The following is a 25,204-nucleotide window of genomic DNA, read 5'->3' on the forward strand; positions in this document are numbered from 1 at the left end:
AAGAAAGAAAGAAAGAAAGAAAGGAAGGAAGGAAGGAAGGAAGAAAGAAAGAAAGGAAGAAAGGAAGGAAGGAAGAAAGAAAGGAAGGAAGAAAAAGAAAGAAAGGAAGGAAGGGAGGAAGGAAGAAAGGGAGGGAGGGAGGAAGGAAGGAAAGAAGGAAGGAAAGAAATATATACACACACATACATGTAGTTACAAGGTAATTTTACTTGGAGCTGAGAAGATCAGGAAAGGCATCATGGAGGAAGTGGAAATTGAGCATAGCTTTAAAGGAAATTGGGGATTTTAAGGAGTTATTGAAGTTAAAAAAAGAGTGCATTCCAAGTGTGGGGTATAGCATGTGAAAAGATGTGCATCAGAGATCAACAGGGAATCTTATGGCTGGGATACAGAATGAGTAAAGGAAAGTAAATTTTTTATAACAAGGTTGATGGAGCTGAGCAGGACTCAGGCAATTTGCAGTAATACATATATCTAGCTTCTTGCTATAGAGCATGTTTGGCAAAAGGCTGCAGGTTGCTGTATCATGATGGGGGTAAAGGTGGGGAGGCTGTGTCATAGAGGGCACTTGGTAACTGAACCAGAAAGAGGTTCCATTCTGTCTGCCTCTCTGATTCTCTCTCTCTCTCTCTCTCATTCTCTGTCTCATTCTCTTTCTCCTTCATTCTGTCTCTGTCTTTGTCTCTGTTTCTCAATTTCTCTCTTTTGAACATGTAGCTGCTTGCACCTCCAATAGTTTTCCCACTGATTTCTATTAGAGGATGGAGGATAGATTTCTTTACCCTTTCCTCTCTCTCCAGGGTCCATCATGACAAAGAGAACATGTGCTTGCCTTGTAATAGAGGACATATCCCTGGGCCATGAGTGACATGTAATAAGCCAGGAAAGATAGGTTAGAGCCAAAGTGTAAAGGGTTCTAAAAACATCAGAGAAGAAATTTGTACCTTAGAACTAATAGGGAGTCACTGCAGGTTTTTGATCAAGGGGAATATTATTTTCAGACTTGTGCTATGAATATCATTTTAGCAGCTGAGTGAAGGATGAATTAGAGAGAGAAGATACTAGATTCAAGGAATCAAATTGGGAAGTCACTCTCAAACTCTGGGCAAGAGATGATAAGGCCCTGAAACTGGGAAGAAAAAGAGATAGATACAAGAGATGCTGTAAAGGTAGAATTAGTACAACTTGGCAACTTATGGTAGATTCAAGTTTTTTTATCCTGTTCATTATTTCTGCTCAGCAGGCCATAAATTCTGTTTTTATAATTCTTATTTCTCTTTTAAACAATTTGGGAACACCCTGTTGCGGGTCTATGGCACTTCTGGAAATCCACAGAATCCTTATTTCATCAAATGCAGAATCATTTTCCACTATCTTACAAAATTTACTCTTAGATGTGTAATGATTAAAAATGATAAAGGCTTGGGGGCAGCTGGGTAGCTCAGTGGATTGAGAGTCAGGCCTAGAGACAGGAGGTCCTAGGTTCAAACCTGGCCTCAGCCACTTCCCAGCTGTGTGACCCTGGGCAAGTCACTTGACCCCCATTGCCCACCCTTACCACTCTTCCACCTATGAGACAATACACCAAAGTACAAGGGTTTAAAAAAAATTTTTTTTAATGATAAAGGCTGATATTATGAGGAAAACTAATATTTTATTTAGGCCCATGTTGATAGAATAAAATGGGACCACGTGCCTGGGTAAGATCTCTTCAAACTGCCCTCCAGTCCATACCTTCTATTTCCTTTGGCTGCTTCGTAGGAAGAGAGAGAGAGAGAGAGAGTCAAGCCTGGTTGGCTAATACTTAAAGCCAGGCTTTACATCGAAGACATCATCATGTCCAAAACAGGAAACCCGTTGCATCACGGAAAACGTAGCCTCAAAGTCCCCCACATGTCCACAGGAAGTTTGTCAAATACTACATATCTTGAGGCTTAATACTTCTAAATAAAACCCCAGAAATTCTAAATAACACAGATGCATAACTACTCAGCTTATTGGGACCCCATACCCCTTATGCTATTAATATTTTCCTTGCTGGTGATCTGCTTATGCTCATTGCCTTTAGCTAAGCTTTCTTCCTGAGATCTTTGGTAATTTCATTCTCCCTCCCCTCCATATTATCCCATGGTTCATTTCTTACTCTCCTCTTAAATTATTTTTTTTCAAAAATCTGCCTTCTCTCTCTCCTATCTTCCCACAGACTCCTCATTAAGAAAACAAGAAAAACAAAAGCCTGTTACAAACACGTATAGTCAAGCAAAATAAATTCCTGTATCAGCCATGTCCAAAAAAAAAAAAAGGCTCAATTTTTACTCTGAGCTCATCAACTAATTATCAGAATGTGGGTAGACTGTTTTATTACAAGTCCTCTTAAATCATGATTCATGGTTGTTCATTGGGCTGATCAAGTGTTTCTAAGTCTTTCAAAGTTGATTGTTTTTACAAAAAAAAGCTGTCATAGCATACATCGTTTTCCTGGTTCTGACCCCTGCCAGATTTTTCTGCAACCATTCCTTCATTTTTTATAATGCAGTAGTATTTTATCAAATTCTTTGTACCATATCTTGGTTAGCCATTTCCCGGTTGATGGGTGTCCTCTCAGTTTCCAAGTTTTTGGCATTACAAACTGAATTACTATAATTTTTGGCATATATATGGGCCCCTTTACTCTTCAGGGCATAGACCGAGTAGTATCTTTCCTCGTTGTGGCTTCTCTGTGGGAAACTCTTCTCTCAGACTCCTCTCACTCTGAACAATTCACATTTCACAGCCCTCAGGCTCTGACCCAAGTCACTTCTGTTAGGGCAGAACTAAGGATGCAGGGCTAGTGGAACACCCCATAGCCACATACATCTCATACCCCGGTTACCTCTGTTCCTTAGTTTTTGCCTGGGTTCTGCTGAAGCACAGAGCTCTGACAAGCTGCTCTCCCAGGCAGGACAAACTTGCGCCTTTTGGTTTTGCTTGGCACTGGGAGGAAGCTGTAACAGAGTTGAATTCTGTTGCAAGCCTGTGGGTCAGCTAGTGATTCTGTGCCAGAGAGTGGAGGGCAGGGGAGGAGGGGTGAGTGAGGAGTGAGCTAGCCTTCCGTGGGGCTAGCTCATCAGTTAGTTACTTCCTCAGGATTCTTGATGCCCTAGACCAGTGATGGCGAACCTTTTAGAGGGATGAGTGATGTGAAAAATGTCCTCAGGCATGCAAGGAGATGGGGAGGGGAGCCTCCCAGGCCCCCCAGACCCCTCAAACCCCACTCTGGTTTTCTAGTAACAAACTCTGGTAAACTCTGTGCTGGGGTGATGGTTGTGTGTGCCCACAGAGAGGGTTCTGAGTGTCCATTTTGGCATGCATTCCATAGGTTCGCCATCATGGTCCTAGACCTTAGAGGCATCTGACATTGCTTTATCTCCTGAGTATAATACCTACTCTGGAAAGATTTGAGAGGTCATGAGGATCAAAGAAAATGTCTAATTCTCTATCTTGCTCTTCACATGACCAGAATCCTTGGCAATTCATTAGATGTATGGGGTAAAAAATTTTAAATCTTATGTTCTTTCTCAGAATCAATATTGTGTATTGGTTCCAAGGCAGAAGAGTGGTAAGGTCTAGGCAACTGGAGTTAAGTGACTCACCCAGGGTCACACAGCTAGGAAGAGTCTAAGGTCAGATTTGAAACCAGAATTTCATATCTCTAGGCCTGACTCTAAACCTACTGAACCACCTAGTGCCCACTGAGGATGGAACTTTGAGGAATACCAGTAGTTAAAGTGGGGAACATAGATGATGATCCTGTGAAGGAATCTCTCAGAGAGAAGAAACAGGAGAAAGCAGCGCCACAAAATCTGGAAAGAGAACTTTTTCAGGAGAAGGTAGTGATCCACAGTGTCCGATGCTGCAGAAAGATCAAGAAGGATGAGGACTGGGAAAAGGTCACTGAACTGAGCACTTGAGAATTCAGTGGTAACTATGGAACCAACAATTTCAATGTGATGAAGCCAGATTGCCAGATGACCAGGGAAGTGAGTAAAAATGAGAGGAAATGAGTCAATGGGTCTAAACAACTCTTTCTAGAAGTCTGGTTGTGAAAGATCAGAGACATAGAGGATGATTGCTTGATGGAGTAGTAGAGTCAAGTGAGTTTTTTTTTTTAAGCATGGAGATCTGGAAGTGTTTGTGGACACATTTGAAGGAATAAAATAAAGAATAGGGGTGGGCATGATTGTGGGGGATATCTACTGAAGGAGGCAGGAGAGGAGGGAATCAAAAATTTCTTTAAAATGTAGAATGATTGCCTTGGTGGGGAAAAAGGGGGCCTCTTCTTCAGAGACTGGAATAAAAGAGAGAATGGGGGATACCTCAAGGGGTTTTACAATGTAGAAAAGGGAGAAAGAGGAAGTTTGCATCAAATGGACTCTTTTTCAGTAAAGTATGAGTTGAGATCTTTTCTGCTAGGAGGAAGTGGGAAGAGGTGGCATGAGGGGCTTGAGAGAAAAGTCTTGGAATAGATGCTATGGAGAGTGTAACAGAATCACAGGAATGACCTACAACAATGAGGGGATGGGTGAAATTAGATAAAATTTGTGATGTACTCAGTCAACAAGTAGAATGTCTGGAGTGGAAGAAGCAAATGGGAGAGGTAATCCAGAGTTTGGTTTTGGCAGGGAGTGAGTAGACAGGAGAGAGGAACGGGGGCTTAGAGAGTAGAAGACAGGAATAGCTGGACTGATCGAATTGGGTCAGGACTGGGAAGGGAGAAATGTGAAGCCAGAGCAGGGATGATGGCTTAGGAAAGGGAAGTGGGGTATTGGGGAGAAAGGGAACAAGCTTTTATTGGGTACCTAATATGCACAGATACTATGCTAAATGTTTTATAAGTAAATATTCTCTTATTTGATCCTCCCATCAACCCTGAGAGGTAAATGCTATTATTGTAACCCATTTTGCACTTAAGGAAACTGAGGCAGACATATGTTAAGTGACTTGCCCAGGGTCACACTGCTAAAAGTATTTCAGGATTTATTTAAATTCAGATCTTCCCAACGCTAGGTCCAGTGCTCTGGCTACTCCTTCATTTAGGTGAAGCCATTAGAAGTCAGAGTGAGAGCAAAGAATAAGTTTAAGAAAAGTGAAGAAATGATTAGCTGTTCTGCTTTTAGCAGAGACAGGGCTTGGCCAGACATCCAGATAACTGAAGTCTCCTTTCCCTGCTATCTCATGCTTCTATGCCAGGCTTAGGATATGTTTCCTGAACTCTTCATCTATTTCCTTTTTCTCTTTCTTCCAAGTGGTTGGTGCCATACTCTGGTTGTAAGATTTTTCTGTGCCTCCATTTGTCTTCCCTCAAATACTCTCCACCATTCTTTCTCTCTGCAATCCCTGGCTTTCCTCACACTGGTGTATCTTCTTAATTTATGCAGCCCTCCTGGATTCTATAGAGGTCTTTCCTTCAGCGATGTATTTATTCCCTTCCAGGGTCATAGACCAGTCATGGGGCCCATGGCATTAAGTCTCAGTGACATATATTAGGTCAAGTGTGCCTCCTACACTAGCACCTACAATTCATCTTGCTTATTCCCTGTACTCTATGCCTCTGTATATTGTTAACTGAGGCAATGATTTCTATTTCTTTTTTTTTTTAAACCCTTACCTTTGTAACTCCTTCTCTGGCTCCTTTTGTCCCATTCCCCCTTGCACAAATCCCATCCTTACACCTTCTACTTTAGCATTAATACTAATTGTTGATTCCAAGGCAGAAGAGTGTTGTGGACTTGCCCAGGGTCACACAGCTAGGAAGTTTCCAAGGTCACATTTGAACTCAGCACCTCCCATCTCTAAGCCTGTATATCTGGGTGAAAGAGCATAGTCTGTTTTTTTGTTTGTTTGTTTGTTTTTGTGGCATGCGCACGCGTTTTTAATAACCCTTGCCTTCAATGTTAGAATTAATATTGTGAATTTGTTCCCAGACAGAAGAGTGATAAGGCCTAGGCAATGAGGATTAAGTGACTTGCCCAGGGACACACAGCTAGGAAGGGTCTAAGACCAGAATGGAACCCAGGACCTCCCATCTCTGGGCCTGACTCTCAATCCACTGAGTCACCTAGATGCTCCCAGTGATTTCTATTTCTAGCTTTTTTGGATTTTGTTTCTTGTACATTTCTGGTCATTCCATATTATCAAACACACACATACACACACACACACACACACACACACACACACACACACACACACACAATTCCATTGGTTCCCTATTAACTCCAGGAACAAATATGAAAATCTTTGTTTGGCTTATAAAGTCCTTTACAACCTGGCCCCTTCCTACTGTTTCACTCCTCTGACACTTTACTTCCTTCCATATTGGCTGCATACTCTGTGATCCAGCAATATCTGCATTCTTGCTGTCCACAGCTAGGTGAGCCTGGATTCAGGAAGACCTGAATTCAAGGACTAGTCACTTCACCTCTCTATGTCGCCGTTTTATCAGTTGTAAAATGGGAATAATAATAGCATCCCCCTTTCCCTTGTACAGTTCTGATGAGGATCAAATAAAACTGCTTAGCACAATGCCTGGCACATAGGAAGCACCATATAAATGCTCATTCCCTTTCCTGCCTCACAAATATAATACAACTCTGCCTTGTCAATGCCTGTACCCCATACCTCCCATGTGCCCCCTCCTCACCTCTGCTCTGCTCCTAACTCTTGGTTTCTGTAGATTCCTTCAAGACTGAACTCAAATCTCACCTTCTGTGGGAAGCTTTTGCTATCCTTGCTCCCTACTCCATGCTAGTACCATCTATTTGAGATTAGACTCCATTGATATTGTATACATCTTATATATAAAAAATTTTTTTACTCTAAATATTAAGTTTATTTGAAAAAAAAACCTGGAAAAAAAACCCATCACTAATCCTACAGCTCAGTGGATAAGGATTTAATATCACAAGACACGTCCTTGGGAGTAAGTCTATAGATTACAATTAATTTTCCTTGAGTTCAAATCTGGCTCCAGACATTTTCTGGCTGTGTGACCCTGGGCAAGTCACTTATCCCTTCCTGTCTAGCTCTTGCCCCTCTTCTGTCTTAGAATTGATCCTAAGACAGAAGGTGAGGGTCTTTAAAAGGTTTGTTTTTTTTTTTTATAGCAGATATCTTTCTATGTACATTTTTAAAATTTTATGTTTATATTTTACATGTTACCTCCCCTACTAGGATCTGAGCTCCCTGAGGGCAAGGATCATATTCTTGTCTTTCTTTACATCCCCAGCACTGGCACATAGTAATCACATAATAAACATTTATTGGCTGTTGATTCCTAATGCTACTCTCCCTATGTTGTAGTTAAGCTCTATGGTATCTACCATGAAAATGATACGTCGGCAGTTTGCTCTCTCCTCATTCCTTTGCATTTTGAAGCCCTTTTGATTAGATTTTCAAGACTCCAAACAAATTCACTCTTATCAGAGTCCAGTAGGTACATTCCTTTCCTGGCCAAGAACCAGTCATTCCAATATTTTAAACTGAAATCCAGAAGTTCAGATTTTTATTCTCAGGCACTATCTTTGGAAATAGCTTGTTCCATTGTGCACCAGGCTCCTCCCTTCTAGGTAAGAGAAGAAAAGGCATACCATCAAGTTTCCTGCCTTGAGGATAGGGAAGCAACACCATTCCTTCTGCTCTCAGCCTAGTTCCTTTGCCCCATCTGCCAAAGGTCTGGAGAGAACTCAACCGTAAGGTCAAACACCCACTGACAATGAAAACACAATTCCTTAATGATTAACAAACCATCTCCTGGTTATACCCTCCTCATCCTAGATTTGGCTTCAGCCTTGGAACACTGCCATCAAAAGCAGTGCATCAAGGACAGCAAGGTAGCACAGTGAATAAAGCTCCCATCCTAGAGTCAGGAGGACCTACGGACAAATCTAGTCTCAGACACTTCTTAGCTGTGTGACCCTGGGCAAGTCTTTTATTCTCAAATGCCCACATATTGATTTTAAGATAGAAGGTAAGGATTTTTTTTAAGTTCATCTACTCCCTTTCCTTTCATTCTCTTCTTAATTCTCTATAGTCTGGTTCTTCTTCTCATCACTCAAATTCCCTAACAACTACCAAATCCAACCAACATTTATCAGTCCTCCTTTCTCCAGACCTCTTTTCAGTCTTTGTCACTGTCAGGCACCCTCTTCTCCTTGATGCTTGATCCAGGGCAGGTCCACTTAATGTGGATGTCCTGTCAAGGCTCTGTCCTGGTTCTGAGCTCTCTTCCCTTCTTCTTCACTTGGTGAAGCTCTGATGGATTTAGTTATCATTTCTGTGCTGATGATTCTCATATTTACTTATCCTGCTCTAATCTCTCTGATGTACTTCAATCTCACATCTCCAACTACCTTTCAGACATGAACCATCTTAAACTCAACACGTCCAAAACTGAACTCATCTTTCTGCTTAAACCTCCCCAACTTTCTACCTTCCCTGTTATTGCAGAGTGCAACGCCATCTTCCCAGAATCTTGGACTTGCAACCCAGGTTTCATTTTTGATTCCTCATTACGTTTCACTCATTTGTATCCAATTTGTTGCTAAGGTCTGCCGATTTCATCTTAAGAACATCTCTTCAATATACCCCCTTCTCACCTCTGACATTGCCACCATTCTAGTATAGAACCCCATCACCTCAAACCTGAACTACTGCAGTAGCCTGCTGGTGGGTCTGCCTGTCTCAAGTCTCTCCTCACTCCAATCCATCCTCCATACAGATATAAACTGATTTTCCTTAAGTACAATTCTAATCATGTCATACACATGCTCTCCCTCTCCCTCTCCCTCTCCCTCCCTCTCTCTTTTTTGTTTCTCTCTTTCTCTCTCTCTCCCTCCTCCTCTCTTTCTCTCTCTCCCTCCTCTCCATTTCTCTCTCTCTCTCTCCCTCTCTCTCTCTCTTTCTCTTTCTCTCTTTCCCTCTCTCTCTCTCTTTCTCTTTCTCTCTTTTTCTCTCCCTTCCTCTTTCTCCCCTTCCTTCTTAATTCCATTGACTCCCTGTCACCTCCAGGATCAAATACAAAATCCTCTAATTGACATCCAAAGTCCTTCGTAAACTGCTCCTTACTACTTTTCCAGTCTTCTTATATCTTATTCTCTTCCATGTACTTTTCCATACAATGACACTGACCTCCTGGTTATTTCACAAACAAGATATACATCCTCTGATATCTGGGCATTTTCTCTGGCTATCTCTAATGCCTCGAATATTCTCCCTCCTTATCTCTGAATCCTTCCTTAAAGTCCCACCTAAAATTCCATCTTCTATAGAAAGCCTTTCCCAACTTCTCTTAATTCTAGGGTCTTACCTCTCAATTATGGTATTTCCTATTTATCCTATATACAGATAGCTTGCTTGTACATATTTGTTTGCTTCTCCGCCTCCAACCCCCCCACTGGATGGTAAGTTCCTTGAGGGCAGAGATGCTTTTTACCATTTTTTCTAACCCCAGCACTTAGCATAGTGTTTGACAAAAAGTAGATCCTTAATAAATGCTGACTGACTGATCAATTGCATCTATTTTTTTGCTTCTAGTCTCTGCCATTGGTGGTAAGCTCCTTGAGGGTAGAGGTTATTTTTTTACCTCTTTTTGTAACCCCAGCACTTAATACAATGCCTGACATATGATAGACCCTTAATAAATGTTGACTGACTAATCGTACATAATTATTTGCTTCTTGTCTCTTGCATTAGATTTCAAGCTCTGTAAGAGCTAGAACTGCTTCTTTCTTTTCTTTGTATTTCCAACACTGAGCACAGATCCAAGCACAGAGTACAAGCTTAACAAATGTTTATTAACTGACTAACTTTTTACTTCCCAAATTGCCTTTCTTTCCTGAAGCTCTTACCTTTCATTGGCAGCAGTGATAAAAATCTCACTCATGCCCCAGGGTCTTCAGTTTCTCACCAAATCTTCATAACCCTTTCTATTTTCTCCACCACAACCCTATTAATAAGATTCTCTGAAACTCATGGCCAAGGGTCTTTCAAGCCTCTAGATTCACATATGCTGCATCCTATATTGGTGCTAACCCAATGGGTTCAATGTTTATATTTGACTTATTTTCCCCACCCAGAAGTTACTTCGGGAAAATTTCCAAATATAGCTCATGTCAAAGTTTCACTAAATGTGGTTAACAAAGGTCCCAAACTCCTATACATATCTCAAGGTAACAAACACAGATGAGTAGAGGACAGCCTTGATTTTGACCACAGAAAATGCAGAAGATGTAAAAGACTCATGGGAGGAAGTCGAAGTAGCCTTTAGGTTCCTTGCAGAAGGATTGACTTTGGAGTTGACATCAGGGGCATTCTTTGATATTTTAATGAATCTCTAGCTCTCCTATAGTGTCATACAATGTCCTTCCAAGATTCCCAGTGCCACTCTGTGGTTTAAAATCCCTTTGAAAGGCAAAGAAAGTGTCGGACTGATAAGCAAAACTGTTGGGATATAGGTAAGGGATAGAGTATATTTCATGGATTAGCTTAAAGAAGAGAATTTGGATACAAGCCCTGGGAGAGGATTCCAACAAGGAGGAAGGATTATGGGAGTTTACTGGCATTAATTGACAGTCATTCTTTCTCCTGTTTTGACTGAGCTGAAAGGAGGTTTTGCTCTGGTAAATTTCCCTTGGTAGTCCTAATCTCATGGAGAGATTAGTGATTTCTTTGGTTGAGAGTTTGCCTTGGAGTGGACTGCCTTTTCCCTGAGGTATAGAGACCATCTGCCTGTGATCCATCTGCCAGAAATCCAGTTGGCCAAGGTAATCCAAGGGTCTTCAACTGGGACTTTGGGTTATCTAGTGAAGTCAACTCCAGATTTTAAGTAAGGGCTCAAATACACCTGTGAGTCCCTCCTTCCCCTTTGTCCTTTTTGTTAATCCTTATAACTTAGGATAGGTATAGTCAGATAGCTTTGGGGGTCTTACATAAGAGCAGGAAGCTGTAGGCAGGGCTCAGAAAAGACAAGAAGGCCATCCTCTTGCAAGGTGCATAGAGGTTGGGTGGAATCTAGATTTTAATAGTGTTAGTATCTTGCCTACCAGTTTCTCTTACTCTAACCATCAACTAAACTTGTTTTTCTATAGCCTAAGGGTTTTGTGCTTTACTGGCCTAGAGAGTTCCCTAAGTGGGTGGTTATCATCTCCCATCCATCTAGGAAGGATTCTTATTTCAAAACCTTTGCATTGGCCCAACACTCTGAGTAACACACTATAATAGCCAGAGGTGGCAAAGGGCCTAATCTATTGGCTATCCCATGATGAGACTTTAACTCCTAGTCTTTCTTCAAAAACACTACCAAAAACCCCTCTTCTCTAGGGAAAGCCAAATCTCCAAACCACTGATATTAGTATTGCTCCGGAGGCCACTTCTAAGGCTGCCTGAGAAATCTCTTTTATAATTAGAAAGCTAGATTTTAGGATCATTTTACCCAGGAAATCAAAATTCTTTCTTTATATGAGAATGGGGTCTCTAAGTGTTAATTATGAACTCTTCTCTCAGGCAGTATGGCCCATCATATACTTTTTCTCTTATTTTCTGATCCCTTCTCTTTGGAATTTCATCCATCTGTCCAATTGTTACCATCCTTTGGTAGCAATCATAGAAAACTACACTATCAAAAATTTTCCCCTTAATTGAAAGGGCGAGAAAGTAGGGGACCAACACATCTCTTGTGTTTAGGTCCCAGTTCCTGGTGGGACGGGACACAGTACACACACAAGCTTCTTTACTTTGTTGTTCTAGAACTCAGATCTTTTCTAATGTATTCTCTTCTGTCCTCTGAAAACAACAACAAAAAGGTTGAACCTCCTTATTTTAGACTTAAGGAAATGGAGCCCCAAAAGGCTGAGCAATTTGCTCAAAGTTGACCAGATAGGCAGTGGCAGTTAAAATTTGAACCCAGGACCTGTGACTCCAGAATCTGCACTCCTTTTATAGTATAGTGCTACCTCTATTCCAAATACTGAAAAAATTCTTTTAGCTCAGTTCTCTGATATAAAAAATTCTCTTTAGCTTCTCTAACTGTTGGGGGGAAATTTTTCTAAATAATATTTTTTAATCTTCTAAGAGCCTGAAAACCCGAAAGGACTCTTTGCTTCACTCCAAAACTGCAAAACTGCCCTTTTAGTTTTCACATCCTCCTGAAACTTCTAGGCAGCAGAGAAGATCTCTCTAACATGAACATGTTTTTCTCCTTGATGTTTCACTTCCCCATCACTCACTAGCCCCTCTCCTCAGAAAACCCGTGAACTCCACCCAATTTGGGATGTTTGGAGATTGACCCAGAGAAAGACACTGTAAGAAGGAGGGATATAAATGGCCACAGCACAGTCATGAGGACACCAGATCCATCTGTTTGGTTTCTAGGGCCATGGCTGTCTCCCACTGTTTTTCCAACCCTCTTGTCCCCTGCTTCCTTCCTCTAGACACCAGCGGCCAAGAGCAACAAAGGAAGCTGGTTTACCAAGTACCCATCTCACTTACAGGCTGGGGTGATGGCAAAGGCAGTGTGTGGCCTCAGGATTAACAGTCTAGCTGGGAAAGACAGCAGGAGGTGAGATCTTTTCATCCTCCCCTCCTCTGCCTGCTGACTCACTGCAGACCTCAGGCTGAATTCCTGTTCATTTACTCTGGGCTCCCTCCTCCCCTTTCCCTTCCTCCTCTACTATCATAAAAGAATAAATCGAGGCACAAAAAAATACCACCTATTTCCTAAGGCAACACTAAATCCCCTTGATAAAGCAGACTCCCAAAGGAGCACTCAGTGTCTTTCCAAAGTTTATTGACTAGGCTGCTAGTCAGAACTGAATACCTTTCCTCAGTGAAATGATGTTATAAATGCTGCTTGAGTCCCTAGGCTAGCCCAGCAGGGGTGGTCGTGGGTCTGAAATATAAGTAATCCCTCTAGCTCAAAGCCTATTTGCCTGGCACTCTCCTTAGTGACAGATTCATTATTCAGTACTTTGAGCCTGCTTTAAGGGCAGAGATGGGGAAACCAAGATGCTGGTCTTCTGGCTTCCAGTTTTGACAGAGAAGACGTGATCACATATTCTCTTCAGGACCCCAAAGAGAAAAAATGCAGGTGGCCAGACAACACCAATGGCCAGTGAGAACAGTTGTGTAGGGGGCAATTCATGCTTCTAATGTGACAGAGCTGCCCGTGTTGCTAACAGATGACCTGTTTTCTCATCTGAGCCAGGGGTCCTGTGCTTCACTGTTTGTATTGCCTTAAGGTGGCACATTGGATAAAATGTGAGACCTGGAATCAAGAAGACTCATTTTCCTAAGTTCAAATCTAGCTTCAGATACTTGTTAGCTGGGGGACCCCAGGCAAATCACTTATCCTTTTTTGCCTTGGTTTCCCCATCCGTCAAATGAGCTCGAGAAGGAAATGGCAAACCTCTATAGTATCTTTGCCAAGAAAGCCTCAAATAGGGGGCAGCTGGGTAGCTTAGTGGATGAGAGCCAGGTCTAGGGACAGGAGGTCCTGGGTTCAAATCTGGCCTCAGACACTTCCCAGCTGTGTGACCCTGGGCAAGTCACTTGACCCCCATTGCCTACTCTTACCACTCTTCTGCCTTGGAGCCAATACACAGTATTGACTCCAAGACAGAAGGTAAGGGTTTAAAAAATTTTTTTAAAACAATGCTGAAGTATCACCTCATACCTATCAGACTGACCAATATGACAGGAAAGGAAAGAAAAAGGAAAGGAAAAATGTTGGAGGGGATATGGCAAAAATGGGACACTGATGCATTGTTGGTGGAGTTGTAAATTGATCCAACCAGTCAGAAGAGCAATTTGGAACTATGCCCAAAGGGATATAAAACTGCATACCCTTTGATCCTTTAATACCACTACTTCATCTATATCCCAAAGAGATAATAAAAAAGCAGGATGGACCTACTTTTACAAAAATACTTATAGCAGCTCTTTTTGTGGTAGCAAAGAATTGGAAATTGAGAGGATGTCCATCATTTGGGGAATGGCTGAACAAATTGTGGGACATGTTGGTGATGGAATACTATCATGCAAGTCACTTGACCCCCATTGCCTACCCTTACCACTCTTCTGCCTTCGAGCCAATACACAGTATTGACTCCAAGACAGAAGGTAAAGGTTTAAAAAAAAAAAGCCTCAAATAGGCTCAGGAAGAGTCGTGCCAATTGATAGATAATTGAACACATATCATTGTCTTTTGCCTGAACTTCCCTAGTACTGCTGCCGCCACCATTATTGTGTTCCAACCTTAAACTACTATTCGGTCTCAGTTAGTTCTTCAGGTAGATTGTCCCAGAGCTATGATTAGCTCTTTTATTTATTTACTTTCTTCTGATCCAAATACCCAGCTAGCTAGACACATTCAGTCAGCAAGTTAAAAAAGCCTTTAGCTATGTTTACATTTTCTTTTGGATTTTCTCAGTTTAACTTTTAACTGAGTTATGCCCAGAAAAATTCTTTTCTCATTTAACATTCGTTATCCGGCCATTCATTCTCAAGGGTCCAACTGAGTAAAACTGCTAAGGAATTTGGTGAAGCTATAATGAAGAGACCCTGCTTAATTTCTCTCACTTTATAAGCCCCCTTTGCATGTACAGCACAAGACCAAAAAGAGTTGGTAACTTTTGCCCTTTTACCTACAACAACAAAAATCGTGTGACCTCCCAAGGTGGGTTTACGGATATTATTATTCTCGCTTTTTAGGTAAGGAAATGGAACTTTATATGGCTTGAAAGACTTTCCCATGATTATGCAAGGATAGTATCCCAGGCAGGATTCAACCCAGGATGACACTGACTTAAAAGTCAAGTGTGCCCTCAATGGCACTACAATTCCTCTCAACCAAAGGGCAGTTAGAAGGCACTGTGGAAAAAATGCCATGCATATGTGACCCTGGGCAAGTCACTTAACCTTGTTTGCCTCTGTTTCCTCATCTGTCAAATGAACTGGAGAAGGAAATGGCAAACCACAGTAGTATCTTTGCCAAGAAAACCCCAAACGAGGTCACAGAGAGTTGGATGTGACGAAAGCGACTCAATAACAACAAAAATGACGTGTTCTATATAACATCAAGGCTTTGAGACGTGTGTGTTTGGAATGACACGTCTTCCTTTTAGGGGTCTCTTCCATTTTTATATGCACCAGCCTTTAACGTCTGCATATCCCCCGTTTGCCCAGGATATTCAGGCTGCAGGGTCTCTTCATTATAGCTTCACCAGTTCCTCAGCAGGTCTCCCCAGTAGGACCCTGGAGAATGAATCGTTGCACGAGATGGCTGTATTTTAGAGTCTTTAGTACCTAGAACTCTGCACAGTTCAGATACTTATAAACACCCCTGTACAAGAGGGAGCTTCTGGTTGCCTGAAAAAACACCATTGGAAGAAGCTCCAAAAATTGCCTTCTGCACAGGAGAAAAGGGACTTGACATACTATGTCTGACCCCCTCTCTCTCCTGTTTAATGCTTGCTAAATAATGACCATTGATCTCACTTTATTGGGACTAAGGGGGAAAGGTGCAAAGTCTGGGGCCCAATGATAAGCCCAGACAATACTCAATGGGACCAGAACTGTCAACAGGAAGCCTGCATCTTTCAGATCTACTCAAAAATACTCAGTGCTCACCAAAACTCACTTGACCTTGTTGTCACGGTAGCCTGAGAACTCTACTCTGTCATATTAAGATATGGTTAAATTCTTTTTTTAATGAAGTCATGAAGTCTTTTAGGTACCACCTGAATTTAAGCAGGCTGCCCTCTTTAGACAAACTTCACAGAAGAATGTCTTTAAAAAGAAACTCCGTAAATACACACTCATTACTTACTACTTAGCAACTAAAATCTCATCAGCATTATCATCCAGAATCCTAGCACAAACTGGTTTTGTTTTTAAACCTTTATCTTCTGTCTCAGCATCAATACTAAATATTGGTTCCAAGGCACAAGAAAAGTAAAGGACTAAGCAACTGGGGTTGAATGACTTGTCCAAGGTCTAGGATCTACTACAACATTTAATGATCATTTTTCTCACTACTGCACACCCATCATGTAGATAGAAAAATGGACTTCAAGTGTCATGCCTTTTTAAGGCCCTTTTTATTATAATAATACCGAAGATTATTTTGTTCTCAAATCAGATGGCAAAACATTTGTGTTTATTATGCAATGACACTAGAGCTGTGCTAAAAGAATATAATTTAAGTCGTCATTACCAGACTAAACATGCATCACAATATTCACAGAAAAACAATGAACTGAAAAATAAGAAAATTTAAAACAGAATATCTCATTACCTTAGCATTTCCTTAGAAAAAAATAACAAAACAAAAATGAATCTGCAACCAAAGTAAGTTTCTGAGTGGTGCCTTTGTTAGTCAAGCAAGAAAAGCCTTATCCATGGTGAGTTAATTAAATTTGTTTGATTGCTGCAGCTGAAGAAATGTGTCAGGAGAAGACAAATTTGTTAGAGACTATCAGTAGATAGAGAGTCAAACCTAGAGACAAGAGTTCCTGAGTTCAAATCTGGACACAGACACTTAGCTGCAAAACCCTGGCCAAGTCACTTAACTCCAACTGCCAAGTCCTTACCCCTCTTCTACCTTGAAACTAATATTTGATATCCATTTCGAGACAGAAGATAAGGGTTAAAAAAAAAAAAGAGCTAATGAGGTTCAACTATTTCTGGTGGATATGGGAGAGGGGGACTAATGGGACTCCTGAGGAATAATGTCGGGAGCCACAACAACCCTTCAGCGTTACCCCAAGAACTTTGAGAAGAGTAATTGCATCTCTGGGAGTCAACCTGCCATAGGGAATATGAGTTGGGCACATGGCCCCAGAGAAGATGCTAATTGTTGAGAGGCATCAGCAAAGGGACATTAGAGGCTACCTAGTCCTGACCCATATCTACGTAAATAAGAACCCCTCCTATGATATACCCCACCCACACATCTCTTCTTGGTTTGAAGACCTCCATGGAGGAAACTTCTACCTCCCATTCCATGGGTTGATGGGATGGCTTTAATGGTCAGTCAGAAAGAAGGTAGGTGGTGTGGCAGAGTGCCTCGTGAGGCACCAGGAAGACTCATCTTCCTGAGTTCAAATCTGGTCTCAGACCCTTATTATCCTGAAGACCTTTGAAGACCCTGAAGAAATCACCCAGTTGGCCTCAGTTTATCATGTATAAAATGAGTAGAAGAAGGAAATGGAGAACCACCCTCAATGTCCCTGCCAGGAAAACCCCAGATGGGGCCACGAAGAGTCAGACATCACAATGAGGTGACTGAAGGAGAAAAGCATTTCTTAAAGTGCTCTTACATGGTAGAAAGTGTGCCAAACGTGGGGATGTAAAGATAGGCAAAGGACAATCCCTACTCTCCAGGAGCTAATGGTGTCAGGGGGGAGGAGACCATAAGAAAACAATTACATACAAACAAGATAGGGGCCGAGGACACAGGAGGTAATCTCTAAGGGAGGATTCAGAAAATGGAGAGGGTGAGATTTTAGCTGGGACTTTCCTCCCCACCCACAACCTCCATTGTGAAATGAGACAAAGGAAGACAATCAAGGAATCTTTTTCTAAGTCTCTGAAGACCCAGGTGAGACATTTTTACTCTCCAGGAAGGGGTGGAAGGGGAAGAAAGGACACAATGAAGAAAGAACAAATTAGCATATTGGAATAAAAGACAAAAGTTGGCAGAAACTGACTCAGATGGGATAGCCAAGTCAGAGAGGGACAGCAGCAAAGGATGAGGACCAGAGAGGAAAACCTGGTCCCAGACAATTGAACTCAACATTACAGGATGCTTTAGTAACAGCTCTAAAGCTGCCTTCTCTGATAGGAGAGCCAACATTAAGTGGTGAGCTTTGGGAAATAGGGAGAAAAGCTAATTTCAAGGAACTGACAGCTTTTTAAAAAACTCTAAGTAGTTGCTTTTTTATTTTATTTTATTTTATTTTATTTTATTTTATTTTATTTTATTTTATTTATTGTAAATAGAATTTATCTTAATTTAATTTATTTTTTAAAATGTATTTTATTTTAATTGAATTTTTGTATTTATTTTATTTTATTTGTTTTAATTTATTTTAATTTTAAATTGAATTTTAATTAATTTTATTTTATTTTTAATGGAATTTTATGTTGTTCATGAACAATATTCAATTTTCTTTCTCTTCCATCGCTTCCTTCTAACAAATATGCTTAATTAAGCGATTAAATAAATTAAATAAATTCCTGAATTGACCTTGTGCAAAAAATGTCTCAGTTGGCACCATGAGTCCATTTTCTCTCTTTCAGGAGGTAGACTCAGATGGTTATTGCATTGAGCAAAGATGTTTGTCTTTCTAATGTTATTGTGTAAATTCCTACCTAGTTATTGAAAAGCCATCTCAGCCCCCGGCCCCAGATAATACTCTTCTAATGCATCCCACCAGCCTCTGTCTGAATCAGACAAGAACTGCCACTGCAGGGAATTGGCAATGGAGTTCATGTTGGCTGAAGATCTGAAGCACCTGAAAGCAGGCGCTGGCGCTGCACAAGCCAATGTGGCTCACCTGTCTCCCATTTTCAGTCTGCCATCATTCTCTATGGAATAGTCCTATTACAGGCTGGCAACAACAATTTTCAAATCCCCTGATAAGAGTCAGTCACAGATGAAGCATTCTTTGCATACTAGAGCTCCTGGCCCTTTCCTCCATCCTCTATTATCCTGCACAGCAAAGATCATTTCTTAGCAAAGGTCAGGAGAGCATCCTCAATCCACAGGGGAAAAGACGGGGGTAAAGTCTGAAGTGTCTCCACCAGCAAGGGTTAGTCTCTGCACCTACACACAGACCCCAAACAGCCCCAGAACAAAATGCAAGACCAAGAGAGTGACGACCAGTGACTAGGGCATAAATACAAAATATGGTTGTTTCAGGGCAAACAGTGAGGAAGGCTCCCTGAAACTGATTTTTTTTTTTAAATAATGAAAAGAGGTACATTTATATAGTACCTCAAAGTTTGCAAAGCCTTTTATACATATCATTTCTTTTGATTCTCCCAACAACCTTGAAGGTAAGAGGTATTATTGTCCCCATTTTACAAATTAGGAAACTGAGGCTGAAGGAGGTTAAGTGACCTGCTCAGGAGCACACAATTGATAAATGTCTAAGTGGAATTTGAACTCATCTTCTTTACTCTAAGTACAGTGCTCTATCTACCTAGTTGCCCTTCGAATTTACTTAAAAAAAATTAAACCTTTACCTTTTGCCTTAGAATGAAGTATTGATTCCAAGGCAGAAGAGTGGTAAAGGCTAGGCAATGTGGATTAAAGTGACTTGCCCAGAGTCATAGAGCTAGGAAGAGTCTAAGGCCAACTCAGGACCTCCTTTCTCTAGGTTAATGAGACACCTAGCTGCCCCAAATTGATTTTTTAAATTAAATTAAATTAAATTTTTAGTTCTGAATACTTGCCCCTTTCCCTCCTCCATCCGTTGAGAAGACAAGAAAAACAATATTAATTATAAATATGTATAGTTGGGAATAACAAGTTTCCTATTGGTTGTGTTGAAAGAAAGAAAAAGGAACAAAGAAAAAAGAAAAAAGGAAGAAAGAAGGAAAGCGAGAAAGAAAGCAAAAGAAAGAAAGAAGAAAGCAAAGAAAGAAAGAAGGCAAGAAAGAAAGAAATGAAGGAAGGAAGGAAGGAAGGAAAGAAAGGAAGAAAAAAAGAAAGAAAGAAAGAGAGGAGGGAGGGAAGGAAGATTCAGTCTGTATTCTGAGTCAATCTGTTCTCTATTTAGAGGTGGACAACAAGGTTCATAACTTGTCCTTTGGAATTATGGTTGATTTTTATATTGGTTATTTACTAAATCCTTCAAAGTTGATTATTTTTATGATATTGCTGTTACTGTATAGATTGTTTGCCCGGTTCTATTTACTTCATTTTGAATCCATTCATATGGTTCTTCCCAAGCTTCCTTGAAATTATCCCTTCATCATTTCTTATAGCACAATATTATTTCATTTTATTTATATACCATAACTTTATGGCTCCAAGGCCTTTCTTTCTATTGCATTATTTTTTCTCCTAATAATTCTATTAGCAAGAATAATCAATTAGGGTCAGCCATTGTAGCATATGCAGTCAGCTAGGTAGCATGGTGGAGAGAGTGCACTCATCTTCCTGAATTCAAATCTGGCCTCAGATACTTGTTAGTTCTGTAACTCTGGGCAAGTCATTTAACCCTGTTGGCCTCAGTTTCCCCAACTAAAATGAGCTGGAGAAGGAAATGGCAAATCACTCCAGAATCTGCCAAGAAAACCTCACATGAGGACTTGGACAGAGCTAGAAAGGATACTACCACAACAATAACATGGTGAAATGTACCTATAATCTCTGCTACTGGGGAGGCAAAGGCTAGTAGGTCACTTAAACAAAGGAGTTCTGAATGATAGCAAGGCTAAAGCTTATAGGGTTTCTGCACCATTTTTCAGGGGGCATTAGACTGCCTAAGGAGAAGCAAACTAGATCAGATCAAAATGTAAATGAGAAATATTTAACAAAATAAATAAAAATACAATAGAACATATAGAATAATAACGTGATTTTCTAAGTCAATATGTGGGCTGCAGAGATTCTTGTGCCTTGGTTCAGTGGCCCTTGATCCTTTAATGAATTTGACATCACCATCCAGACAATTCTTCAGGCCTCTAAGTTGCAGAGAAAGGGTGCAACTTGAATTGGTAGGAGCTCCCTCCTCACAGAGTTCCCTATACTGATGAAAACATAAGTTTGGTCATTATCCCTGTTCTTGCAAACTAACTGAAGAGCCCAACTATTTCCACCTGTTCAAGGAGGTCTTCCTACCCTCTATAAATGTACCCCTTCCAAACACCAATATATTATGTTTTCTTCAGGTTCCTCCAACTGAGGGACTTAGGAATATGAGCTACTCCTGATCATAGTTTGTGTGTTTAAAAAAAATTTCTCACCCATTGGGGAATGGATAAACAAATTTTAGTATATAATTATAGATGGAATACAACTATACCATAAGAAATGATGAGCAAGCTAGTTATTTAAAAAACTTGGGAAAAATGACATGGGATAATGAATAGTAAAATGAGTAGAAACAAGAGAACATCATAAACAGCCACAGATTTAATAGTTGAAGAGTAACTTGTGAATGTCACCTGCAGAGAAGGAATTGATGCATGAATTAAATATCTGAGGGATGTCCAGCCCAGGCCAAGCCTGGAAGACTGACCACAATAAGTAGCCATAGGAGTCAGAGTCGTGTGTCTTAATCTGCCAGCAGGGCAGACCAGATTCCTGACCAGGAATTGGGTCTTTAGCTAGGGATTTTTAATTTGTTCCCTTTCTAGTTTTTTAATTTGCATGCCCAGTTCATTGATCTTTGCCCTCTCTAATTTGTTAATATATGCACTCAAGGATATAAATTTCCCCCTGAGTTCTGCCTTAGCTGCATCCCACAGAGTTTGGTAGGATGTCTCATCATTGTCATTTTCTTCAATGAAATTATTGATTGTTTCTATGATTTCTTCTTTGACTAACTGGTTTTGGAGAATCATATTATTTAATTTCCAATTAGGTTTTGATTTGCCTGTCCATGTGCCCTTACTAATTATTATTTTTATTGCATTATGATCTGAGAAGGTTACATTTATTATTTCTGCTCTTTTGAATTTGTTTGCAATGTTTCTATGCCCTATTACATGGTCAATCTTTGTGAATGTACCATGTGCAGCTGAAAAGGTGTATTCCTTTTTGTCCCTATTTATTTTTCTCCACATATCTATTAAGTCTAATTTTTCTAGGATTTCATTTACCTCTCATCTCTTATTTATTTTTTGGTTTGATTTATTTAAATCTGAAAGAGGAATATTTAGATCTCCCACTAGTATGGTTTTACTATCTATTTCCTTCTTGAACTCTGCCAGTTTCTCCTTTAGGAATTTGGATGCTATACCATTTGGTGCATACACGTTGAGCACTGTTATTTCCTCATTGTCTATACTGCCTTTTATCAGGATGTAATTACCTTCCCTGTCTCTTTTAACCAAATCTATTTTTACTTTGGCTCTGTCAGAGATCATGATTGCCACTCCTGCCTTCTTTTTCTCATTTGAATCCCAAAAGATTTTGTTCAAGCCCTTCACCTTAAACCTGTGTATGTCCACCCACCTCATATGTGTTTCTTATAGACAACGTATGGTAGGATTTTGGTTTCTAATCCACTCTGCTATTTGCTTCTGTTTTATGGGCGAGTTCATCCCATTCACGGAGTTATAATTATCAGTTGTATATTCCCCAACATTTTGGTATCCTCTCCTAGTTCTACCCCTTCTTCTTACCCTATTTCCTTTTAAACCAGTGGTTTGTTTTAGACCAGTCCCCCTTGTCTCCTCCCTTGATTTACTTCCCTTTCCACCCCCTCCCTTATTATTCCCCTCTTTTTATTTTTAAGGTCTAATGAATTCCCTCCCTCCTCTCCTCCCCTCCCTTTTTTGACCTCCCCACTTCCCTGTTCCTCCTGGTTGATCCCTTCTGACTTTCTCAGTAGGGTTAGATAGAATTATACATCCCAATGGATATAGCTACTTTTCCCTCTCAGGGTTAATTCTGCTGAGAGTAAGGTTTAAAAATTACCTCTTAATGCTCTCTTCCTCTCCTTTTTATAATAGTATTGATCCCCTCCCCTTCCCATGCTCTCTTTGTGTGGTATAGAATATCCTATTTTTCTTATTTATTCAAATTTCTCTTGATGCCATCTACTATTCACCCCCTCCTCTTTTTTCCCCACCTCATCTCATCTTAGACCATTTAGTGCTCCAACCTCTCCCTATGAATAATTCTTCTAATTACTGTAATAGTGAATACAGTTTTTGAAAATTACACATAACATTTCTCCATATAGGAATACAAATAATTTGATCTTATTAAGGCCCTTAAAGAGGTAAAATAAGAATCTTCTTTCTTCCCCTCTGTTTCTTATTTACCTTTTCATGTTTCTCTTGGTTTTTGTGGTTGGATATCAAACTTTCCACTTAGTCCTGGTCTTTTCTGTGCAAATACTTGGAAATCTTCTATCTTGCTGAATGCCCATACTTTCCCCTGCAAGTATATAGTCAGTTTTGATGGGTAGATGATCCTTGGTTGTAGACCCAGTTCTCTTGCCTTTCTAAATATCATATTCCAAGCCTTGCGGTCTTTTAGTGTGGAGGCTGCCAGGTCCTGTGTGATCCTGATTGGTGCTCCTTGATATCTGAATTGTCTCTTTCTGGCTTCTTGTAATGTTTTTTTTCTTTTACTTGGAAGCTCTTGAATTTGGCTATTATATTTCTAGGGATTGTTTTTTCAGGGTCTAGCGTAAAGGGTGATCTATGGATCTTTTCAATGTCTATATTGCCCTCTTGTTGTAGAACTTCAGGGCAGTTTTGCTGAATAATTTCTTTTAGTATGGAGTCCAAATTTCTATTAATTTCTGGTTTTTCAGGAAGACCAATGATTCTCAAATTGTCTCTTCTAGACTTGTTTTCTGATCTGTCAATTTCTCAGTGAGGTATTTCATGTTTCCTTCTATTTTATCAGTCTTTTGACTTTGCTTTATTTGTTCTTGCTGTCTTGAGAGATCATTGGCTTCTAATTGCCCAATTCTAGCTTTTAGAGCAATGGTCGGCAACCTTTTTGGCCGTGAGAGCCATAAGCGCCTGAGGAAGGAGATGGATGGAAGCAGAAGGTGCTGGAATATGGGGCGGGGGCTGAAGGACCCCCTGGGGCACATCCTGGGGCTCTGCCTGGACTGGCCAGTTGGGAGGTTGAGCCAGATATGGCTCAAGAGCCATACATTGCCGACCCCTGCTTTAGAGACTGGTTTTCCTTTTTAATCTGGTCTATCTGGTTCTTCAAGGCTTCCAGCTGGTCATTTCTGGTCTTAAGTTTGCTTATCAATTCATTTGATTTCTGAGCCTCACTTTCCAATTGCAAAATTCTGCTTTTAAACTGTTATTTTCTTGCCAGATCTCTTCCATCTTTCTCATAATCTCAGATTTGAACTTTTCAAGATCTTGTGACCCATTTTCATTTTTTTGGGAAGGTTTGGATGTCTTTAATTTTTTGTCCTCCTCTGTTTTCTGGGATTTTTCTGTGCAGAAGTTATCAAATGTTTGAGCTTTTTTCTTGGTCTTCTTGTTTATTTCTTGGGTCTTGATTGGCATCATTTAGTTTTATCTGCCAGAAGTCTGAGTAAGGCAATCTGATTTTCTTTGTATGAAGTGAGGGAACAGTTTTTTGCCTGAGGCTACTTTTATGAGTCTCTTGGCTTCTCTGGGGACCCTCCTGGGGTCTCTGGTCTAGCTGTTTTCAGGATCAAGCCCCCGTGTTCCTAGCCAGCTGCCCAGAGCTTGGGACTTGGCCCACACTTGCTCCTCCACCTGAGATTTTCCCCTGAGTCTGAGCATGCTGGGCACTGCTGCTGCCTCTCTCAGCCCCACTCCCATGTCCAAGGTATGAGTTTTCCAGCCACCTGGGATCTCAGGTCTTTCTGCTCTCAGGGGCAAGCTCCTAGTGGTGCCAGTTAGCTGCCCAGGGGCTAGATTTTGTGACCCCGCTCGCTCTAACCCTGGAGCGCAGCCTCTAACTCTGCTACTGTGAGTGGGGTGGTGGAGGGGTGATCCACTCGCATTTTGATGGGAGCTATTTCCCCCCCTTATAGTGTGGAAATGCCCAAATCCCACATACCTTCAATACTGCGCCCTATTGTGGGGTCCCTTCCTTCATCTGAATTTTGTTTTCTTGTCCTTTGGATGTATACTATATCTGTTGGAAAGGAGAGGAAGTGGCCCAGCTTCTACTCAGCCACCATCTTAACCCGGAAGTCCCAGTTGCTACTTCTGATAACTGTTATAACAGAATCCCTTTCTGACCAAGATTGGAGGCTATTTTGTCTTAGCTATCACAGGGCTAAAATGGCTGGCAGAAAGGGAATAATGGCACAGAAATTAGCATCTTCCACTGTTGGAAGTTTATTTCTTAAGCCCAAGATAGATCAAGTACTCAGGATGTCTTCAAACAACTTTCTTGAACTCTGGATTACAGCTATACTCAGAGTCTGTCTGGATGGAGATTTGGCTTAGGTAATGTATGAATTGGGTTTGTAAATCC

Source organism: Gracilinanus agilis, chromosome 4, assembly GCF_016433145.1.
Source record: "Gracilinanus agilis isolate LMUSP501 chromosome 4, AgileGrace, whole genome shotgun sequence".
Taxonomy (NCBI): domain Eukaryota; kingdom Metazoa; phylum Chordata; class Mammalia; order Didelphimorphia; family Didelphidae; genus Gracilinanus; species Gracilinanus agilis.